The 10,053-nt window shown below is 32.4% G+C and overlaps 1 non-coding gene across 1 annotated transcript; it reads right to left on the bottom strand.

The window, feature by feature from the left end:
* Nucleotides 1-3,007: 3,007 nt before the first annotated feature.
* Nucleotides 3,008-3,106, bottom strand: MIR8038A (microRNA MIR8038a). Its single transcript, NR_127198.1, has one exon. It is a non-coding gene; the product is annotated as a microRNA MIR8038a (primary transcript).
* Nucleotides 3,107-10,053: the final 6,947 nt, after the last annotated feature.

Genomic DNA, 10,053 nt, shown 5'->3' with positions numbered 1-10,053 from the left:
AAAAGATATTTTTTTTTAAATGATGTAAGAGCGAATTTGTGACATATGGGTTAGAGGGGTGTCACAGGTTCAAACTTGCTAATACAATCACAACATTCAACAACTAATTTTCTCTAATCAGTTAATTTATCAAATAATACTTCACTTCTCAATTATTCCCGTGCTTGTGAAACTATTTTTTTTTTGTTGACAATATTGAACCAAGACAAGCTTAAATAGAACGTCGTCTACAATGAGATTCATATAGGCAACCTCACCTTGCTTGGGATTGCGATGTAGTTGCATTAGTACTCCTCAATTGACAATATACCCGTTTCTAACAAGTTGCCCATTATCATGCTCAATTTTTTATTTCCTCTTAAGAAACGGAATACATAAAGCACCTTGCGGGGAGGGGTATGGCCATGAATTTAACTAAACACTTGGTGGTAAACCTCCTCTGTTACTCTAAAATCATAGGCAATATTTCAAAAATATTCAGCTATTTCTTATAATGTTATGACCAGCCAGTTTATCAAAATCCACATCAAATTTTCACAATTCTCAAAATCTTGTGCAGATAAAAAATACAATTGCAAACAATACCTTTTCGTAAAGTTCTTCCTACCGGTCACCTCCATTTGCAATTCCGGTCTGAACTGTAGAACCTAAAGTTGCTACAAACAAAACAAAAATTGAGGAAAGCACAAATATTAAAGAACATGATTGTTTGTATCATTAAAATTTCAGGCAAATTTGGGACAGTGTTAAATATTTTAGGTATGTTAATACATTTTAACTTCCCTCTAAATGTACTTGTCTAAGAAAGTTAAGTTTCCACTTTACATTGGGGTATTGATTGGGTATTTGGTTATATGCTAATATTTCCATCTTTTTATCTTATACTATTATAAAAGTATGAATCTCCAACACAATATTTTTGGTTACCATTCAAAAGTGCACTCTGTGTTGGATAATATTGTAATTACAATTAATTTTACAAATCTATACCACTTCTTTGAGCCAACACCACAGGCACCACTAGTAGAATTACACTAAGTATGTTGTTGTACTCTTTCCATGAATAAAGAATTGATAGTGGTCCAATAAAATAAAAGCATCTATGTCATTGTTGTTGTTCACTATTTTTACCCTTTTTTATAGCCAAGAATCCCCGTGGTCAATGGCGCAGAGTTAGAAACTAATCAGATCATGGGTCCACCCTCTACCCTTCATCATTTCCTTTTCTTTTTTATTTATGACAAGGGAACCCACAAACACTACTCTTCTTAAGGTTGACGGAGTAAAACTTTCCCAAAACCACATAGGAGAGATACTGCACTAGACAATCCCCAACGAGAAAACATGTAGCAAGATTTCAAACCTGAGACTCCCAAATGGAGATCCCCTGCAATTCTATGAATATGTAGTACAGTAGTACTGTAGTAGTAGTGTATAATCATTGACAAAAAGAAAAGAAAAAATCAAGTAGAGGTTACAATAAGAAAAAGGAAATTATGTCTTGTTGACCATTAGCTACGGTGGCAGCCAGGACCGGGCCGGTATCCTCACATTCTTAAGTATCAGTATACATCTCAATTCTGATAAACTTTCCCCCTAATGTGAGCCCTGGTATATTTATATAATATAGAGTTAATTTTTGGTATGGTCTCTCAAATAATAAGATTTTATTTCAAAAACTCACTCAAATTTATTTGTAACACAAAGGAACTCAACTAATGATAATTATCTCAAAAAGTCATTCAATTTTAAAATAGAAAAGTCATTAAACTTTATGTTGTAACATAAAGGTACTCAACTAATGACAATTATTTTGAAAAGTTATTCAACCCTATTTTATAATTAAAAAAATCACTCAACTGTTATCATTTCACCTACAAAATTATGTTGATTGCATGATCACAAAAGAAATTAGCCTATATAATGAGTTCATAACTAATTTTAAGGCAGATTATGAAAGAGAGACAAATAATCTTTTTTTTAAAAGTTTTCTCCATTGTTAAATTATTATAAAATAAAGAAGGGATACTAACTATTTTGGTCCTTAAGAAGAGAGTTCATATGAAAAATTGAGATATCATTAGTAACGGAAAAGATCGATAAATTGCAAAAGGTTAATAATTTTAAACATGTGAGATCTTAGAACAAAACAAAAGATATATGAATTTGTGACTTGATAGATCACAAATTTTGCGAGTCATAACTATCTCAAGAGTTCTTAAAGGATCTTAGAGGGTTCAAAATATGAATAAGTAAACACTAGAAAAAGTCAAAGGGGGTTCAACATCTATTATATATGCATTAAAAAATAATATTAAGCATGTTTAAACAATGTAATTTTTCGCCAAAGAGAGTTTGGATGAACCCCTCAGCCTTACCTTGCTCCATCCCCGGCCAACAATGTTTCTACCTTTTTGGAATGTCTCGATTTTCTCCAATCATTCCTCAACATTTGCTCAAAGGTGTATCCAAGATTTCAAAACAGCCAAAGTGTGCCCGGGTTGATCATCGAAGCCTGGACAATAACGATTAAGGAATTTGAGCTCTGATGTTCTACTAGATGTATGACAATCAATTGCTTACTAACCTTCTACTCAAATTTTCAACCTTTATATAATCATATTCAAACACATGAGATCTTAGAATGAATCAAAAGAAACAAGAGAGATCATATATCACTTAAGAGATTTATGTTTGGACAATTTTCACAAGTCCAAAGCTATCAAAGCCCCACCCCCCACCGAAGAAAACAACCGCCAAATTTCAGATTGTTGCATGACAAGGTTTTGTACAAACAATTATAGGAAATGTAGATGTATTTTAACACAAGCAGAAAAGCAACTTCAACAAGGTGAAAACAATTGAATTATCGAAACAAGTTCATACGGCATACCTAACTTGTATGCATGGAAGGCTGAGGAAGTTGCTCGGGTAATATAGAAGTAGGCTTATGCGGCCATTTTCCACTAAGAAAGAAACTTACGTGCTTCTCAAGCAAAAACAGTTTCTCCAAGTGAGCAAGTTGAACTCATGCTTGTTAAGTTGGGACGCATTCTGCAACACGTGTTGAAGTTTAACAAGCATGAGATTCAACTTACTCACAAGGAGAAACTGTTTCACTTGAATAATAACAAAATAACGAATTGGATGGTTAAGTATACTGATAATTGAACCTTTTGATAAACCTCTTCTTGCCAATCAGAATCATTTATGTTTCCCATCTGAGCTAAAGAATATGAAGGTGCTACAAATAAAACAAAATTGAGGATAGCACAAAATAAAGAAGTTGATTGCTTACAACATTAAAATTTCAGGCAAATTTTGGGGGACAGTGGCAGATATTATTTCAAGTATATAGATACATTCTAGTAGCCATCTAAATGTATTTGTCTAAGAATGAGTATCTATACAAATATGTCCCATCTTTTTAATCTATATTTATTCATATTCATATTATATTAAAAGTAGGAATCCCAACTTAAAAGTTAAATTACTAAAATACCCTTCTTAATAATCTAACCTCAAGCAAACACTCCTTCCCTAACGATCAACAATGCTTCATATTCAACAAGCATGTAAGGATACTTTACAGTTTTAGAGCTTTTACTCTCTTACATTGTTACACGTTTAGATCCTTTAACACCATACAATATGTACAAATAATCAATTGTAGTCTCGTTACCTACAAGATTCTATAAATATGTACAACATATGTAGCTTTCTACCTTCTCTCAACGTTTCTCTACAATTTTCTTCCTTTTGTTTATTATTTTACAACACATTATAAGTACGATACTCTGCCATCATGGATAAATATTATGAAACTAAGAACTTGATTTCATTATATGAAATCTACGGATGAGTGTGATGAATTAATTAAAATATGAATATCATGGTTCATGCATAACTTGATTATGTTTTATACACGTTGATGTTTACACGATGATGATGATTATTGTCACACTAATAAAAGAATGTTGGTTGTGAAGTTATCACCACACACTTCCAAACGGGGTAAAATAATTACAAAGGAATATTTTGAAATTTACTTACAAAAGTAGTAAATCTGAATTTTCCTCCCAAAATAGTAAACTGATACTATTGCAAGATTGGAGAATTACTTTAATTTGTCATTATTGGCCAAAACCTTAATAATTATAATTTTGTTAAAGGAACTAGAAATGGGAGAGTACAAGCAAGCAGCATCATGGTCCTTTAACAAATTCAAAAGAAAAGCTTCGGGTACTACCAATCTCAATTTGTACACCTTTCTAATTGATATTGGTCAACAAGACCTGAGGCAATGAAATTAAAAGATTTCAGACCAATCAACATAATTGGAGTGGTGTACAAGATCTTTTCTAACCTAATCACCGAAAGATTGACAAACAGGTCAATGTAATTACTAAGTTATGTAATTACTAGGCTGGATTTACTACCCTAGTAATGAGTAATGACACCAATTTCAATTACTTAGTGGCTTTCAAACCGACCCTAAGTGTTCATATTTATTTATCATACTGTTTGAATACTTATTTAATTCATCAAATGTTGTGAATTAATGGTTCAGGTATGGAAATTGGGTTGACCTGGTCAGTGGTTTGTGTTGGGTGCCAATCATGTCTAGGAGTAGTTTATGGCGTGACATAAACCTAAAATTCTCTCCAGAAGTAGTAAACACTTTGCCACCAACTCCCCAAGTAGTAGGAATCTAGTATCTACTCCCGAAGTAGTAGAACTTTGTACTTTACTCCTGGAGTAGTAGAACTTCAAAATTTACTCTGGAAGTGGTAAAATTCTGAACTCACATTCTTCAAATAGTAAAACTTCAAATTTTTCTCCATAAGCAAAAGTAATTTGAAAAATGTTTGAGAAATACTCTGAAGAAGTGTCTTATTATGCTTGAGAAAAACAATACTCCCTCTGTTCTAATTTATGTGACTTACTTTCCTCTTTAGTCAGTCTAAAAAAGAATGACACATTTCTATATTAAGTGACAATTTAACTATAAAATGTCTATTTTACCCTTAATGAAATGATTTAAAGAACACAAATTTCTATCATTCATCTTGGACCACAAGTTTTAAAAGTCTACATTTCTTTCTTAAACTCCGTGTCGGGTCAAACTACCTCACATAAAATGGGACGGAGGGAGTAAGTTATTGATGAATGTTGTATTTCAAGCACATTCAAATAACCAGGATTCATTTCCCGAAATGAATGAAAGAAATACCACAACTTGTCTCCTGAAGAGATAAAATAACAAAGCATATACATGTTATTTTTGTGGTATGGAAGTCATTGCAATATGTACTTGTCGTACATAAAAACATCTTGAATGACTTTATTTAAGTATCATTTTAAGGCGGAAGGAAATAAATCTTGGTGAATGCTTTCTACGGTATGTTTAATTAATTTGCCTGAACAAATTAACAATTCATACACATTCCTAAAGGAAGTGACAATAATATAAAATTACCACTTGGATAAAAAATATTTAGATGTTAATCATGAATAATTTTGGAATCCTGAAGATGTGCATATTAAGTATGCAAAATATATTGAACTACAAAATTCTTCAAAATTCTTTTATGTTGTTTGTTCTCATGATAAGTTGATTAGACCAATTAATATTTGAATTGAATCCACTAAAACCTGAAAAATTTAAAAGGTCAGTATCGGCATGTTCACCTATCATGTGATATCTTAAATAGATGCATCTATAAGATGACCACATGTGCATTTATTGTAAACATGCTGTTTGACATTCACAAAGTTCTTTTCTTGAGTTAACAACATAGTTTTCAGATTGTGTAATCAAGACAATTCATCGTGATAATGCAGATCTATATCCAAGCTAATTTGATATTGAATACCTTCAATAAATATCTAAACCATTGCTTATGAGAACAAAACTTTGGGTGTTGGTCAATGGTATGATATATTGTATTCAACAACACTTCTATTCATCAGACCAACAATTTATGACTAATTACCCTTTCTCAATTGATTCAGGATCAGGTACCAAATATTTCCATCTAATAGGTTTTAGAGTGCGATATATGAAGATATTTGGATGAAGGTGGGACTGGCCTCTATGGTGCTGAGATGATTTGGACATGTGAAGGGGAGTTGAATAGACGCGTCAATGAAGAGGTGCCAGAGGTTGGTCATAGAGGGTACGAGGATACTCACTCAAAAGATAATTCAAGTCAAATGCTAGAAGCATTTGCTGACCCAAAATTAATTTCATATTTCAGTTGCAAATGCTCTTTTAAAATGTCCCGGAAGAACAGAGTTCACGACATGCATAAAGCATGGTAAACCAGTTGATTCCAATTGCAATAATCCTTAAAAAGGAAAAAAAAGGGAATACAATAATAAAGAGGCAACATGCTCTTGAAGAGCCTACGACTTATGAGAGCTTCAAGTACCTCATCCGTACAATACTCATTCGAAAGATGATGCAAGTCAAATGCTAGAATCATTAGCCGACCCAAAATTAACTCATATTTCAGAATGTCCCAGAAAGACAAAGTCTACGGCATGCATAAAGCATGGTAAATCAGTCGGTTCCAATTATCCTTAGAAAAGGGGGAAAATGATCATAATAAGGAGACAATGTGCTCTTGAAGAGCCTACGACTTATGAAACCTCACGAGAGCTTAAGGTACCTGTAAATAATAATGTGATGAGATCTTAGTAAGTTATGTCGCATTGTGAATTGATACAAAATGATGGCTCATCAACGATATATTTGATACAATATAGCGCACAATATTGTAAAAAATTGTGACAATCTGAATTCTACATCTATTCAAGCATACTGACGTAGAAATGCTTATCAAATGAAATGATGCATCATGCATCTTGATAAGTGTAAGCTTATTGGACCAACAGCCCAGGCATCCATCAAAGGATGTCATGCATTTAATACTGGATATCTTGTCACTTGACAAAATTAGAAATGATTATCAAGTGAAATGATGCATCTTGATTCTATGTTTTTGGTGTAATCAGATTCGGTCTAATGATCCTGTATCTACTATTGATGTGTTAGATTCATTATAGACATGGGATCATAGGATCTGGATTTACTTGTAAATATGGCCCTAGTACAGCCCATGTACTGATCTGTTTCTATCAATAGACACAAAGTTATCAGTTAAAAAAATAAAATAATGCATCATGCATCTTAATAAGTGTAAGCTAATTGGACCAACAGTCCGGGCATCAAAGGATGTCACACATTGAATGCAGGATATGTCACTAGACAAATTCATGTGAAAATTCTTGAAGATTTAAAATGCTTGAAGTACTTACAAGTTTCAATAAACTTGTTCATAGTCCTTGCATTGAGAAAATCAAAGGAAATGACTTAATCACCTTAATGAATATTCATTGACAAAGAATACAATAGTGATTTGCTTGCTTTTGTGTTTTGTAAAAGAAAACAACATCGGGGTTTGTTGTACTTGTTGTTTATGTTGATGACAAAAACCAACGCTCGCTTCCCTAAACACTTCATCTATCGCCATTGACGTTTTGTGATGATGCATGAAAATAATACATTGTAATGTTCATGTAGTGTTGAAAATGAAGGAAACTTTATAGATTTAACTAACAATTTTTATCCGTCAAAAGTCAGATTATATTTTTGATTCTCTTGTTTGTTCAATGAAGATATTATTTTTTAAGTATAACAAATCCATGAAGCACTATTTATTGAAGCACGATCAGATTAATTTTGAAGTTTGATTCTTGAATTTAGGTGTTTCTTCAATTTCGTCTAAAACTAGTCCCCGATCACTATATTTGACTAACATAAACCATTGTCGCATGAAATTAGGATAAGTACCAAAATAATTTGTTTCCTCTTTGGTCGACCATAACCTGTCCATGAGGGAGTTCACGTACTTAGCGGGACGTCTAATGTCCCTAGAAACTTAGAAACTTTAACATTCTGTATCTTCACTGAATAAGTCATTTTTTGTTAATAGCCAAAAATGTCTCCACCTTTCTTAAATAAGCGCCTCAATTTTCTCTAATCTCTCCTCAACTATTCCTCAACATGCGAGAAAAGGCTCAAAATAGTCAACTATCTTTAGACTTAGGCTTAAAATGACCGTATTTCTTTTCCAGGAGCACTAATAATCCTTATTCTTTGTTAAAGTGGTGGACTTTCGGTCATAATCCTAACCATCGTGAAACTTTTTTACAGTCATAACCCTCTCACGTGTTTCTACTTATCTCTAACCTTCGCTCTTCTCTTTCCTCTCAATTTAGACCACCTGTAGCAAAACATATACATCTAGAACTAAAGATACACGGTAATCTTGTTTGTATCTTTGTTGTTCTCGATCTTCCCTTAAATCATTTTCTTCCACGTGATCTGCTCATGGATTTTCAACCAGATAAGTTTTAGTGAACTTCTCCAAGAGTTATGTAATGAAGGAAGATAGAAACGTTTTGTTTAAATTGCCTAGAGAACTTTTTATAGTATTACGTTTCTTCAGTCTTTGGACTTCAGATGTTTATAAACATGGTCTTCCTAGTCTTCCATTAACAAGTTGAGGACTATTGGTTTCTCAACTACAATTACTTAGTATGTAAATATATTTCTAGTTGAATGTTTCGAAGTTTATTATACCAGCAAGGTTTGTTGTGTAATGAAGGAAGATAGAAACGTTTTCTTTAGATTGCCTACAGAACTTTTTGTAGTATTACATTTCTTCAGTCTTTGGACTTTAGATGTTTATAAACATGGTCTTCCTAGTCTTCCATTAACAAGTTGAGGACTATTGGTTTCTCAACTACAATTACTTAGTATGTAAATATATTTCTAGTTGAATGTTTCGAAGTTTATTATACCAGCAAGGTTTGTTGTGTAATGAAGGAAGATAGAAACGTTTTCTTTAGATTGCCTACAGAACTTTTTGTAGTATTACATTTCTTCAGTCTTTGGACTTTAGATGTTTATAAACATGGTCTTCCTAGTCTTCCATAACAACTTGAGGACTACTGGTTTCTCACTACAATTACTTAGTATGTAAATATATATCTAGCTAAATGTTTCAAATTTCATTATACCAGCAAAGGTTGTTGTGTAATGAAGGAAGATAGAAACATTTTGTTTAGATTGTCTAGAGAACTTTTTATAGTATTACGTTTCTTCAGTCTTATGTTTATAAACATGGTCTTCCTAGTCTTCCATAACAAGTTGAGGACTATTGATTTCTCAATTACAATTACTTAGTATGTAAATATATTTCTAGCTGAATGTTTCGAAGTTCACTATACTAGCAAGGCTTGTTGTTAGATGGGTAGATATTCTATTGACTAGTTTGTTAGCTTTATATAAAAATGATTCTCTTGTCCAGGTGATAGCTAGTATAAGTCAGAAGTTGTAAATTGAGCTGGTTGCGATAAATCTTCCGTCTAATTAATATTTATACATGCCACTGTAAATTTATGCATGGATTAGTTGCAGGATGCATGCTCCTTGAACTTTATACATGCCCAATAAAATTGACATCATTACAAGTTTTAGTATATAGGCTTGTTGTTCTTGGCATCAACATTTAGTAGTTTGAATATCAAACCTAAGATCTGCAAATGATTAAAGTAACCATAGTAGGGTTACTTATATTTGTATAAATAGATAGCCATTATGGCATAAATAGGTAAGACTTTCTACACGGAAAGCAAAGCCTTTTGTATACAAAATATTCTCTCAATAAAAAACTAAATTTCAAGCAAAGCTATGGATCAAAATAGTGCAGATACTACACAGGTATATATATTTATGATTATGTGTAACTAAAATCTATTAATTCCTGAATATCATAAGCATGATTAAATAAGTTTATATTAGTTATTATATACTAGAATTATTTAAGCATGTTTTTTAGTTTGTTAACATGAGGAAAAAAAGGAAAAACTTCCAGACTATGTCATCCTAAGGTTGAAACCATAGGCAAGAGAAGCCGTGAGGGGAGTAAACGTTGTTGAGGCGCTGTTAGGAAGTAAGTACCTTTGAAAGTACGGTGTTAA

The sequence above is a fragment of the Solanum tuberosum genome, unplaced genomic scaffold (assembly GCF_000226075.1).
Source record: "Solanum tuberosum cultivar DM 1-3 516 R44 unplaced genomic scaffold, SolTub_3.0 scf00249, whole genome shotgun sequence".
Lineage (NCBI taxonomy): Eukaryota > Viridiplantae > Streptophyta > Magnoliopsida > Solanales > Solanaceae > Solanum > Solanum tuberosum.
The sequence above is the reverse complement of the archived record's forward strand: the minus strand, read 5'-3'. Positions and strand labels throughout refer to the sequence as shown.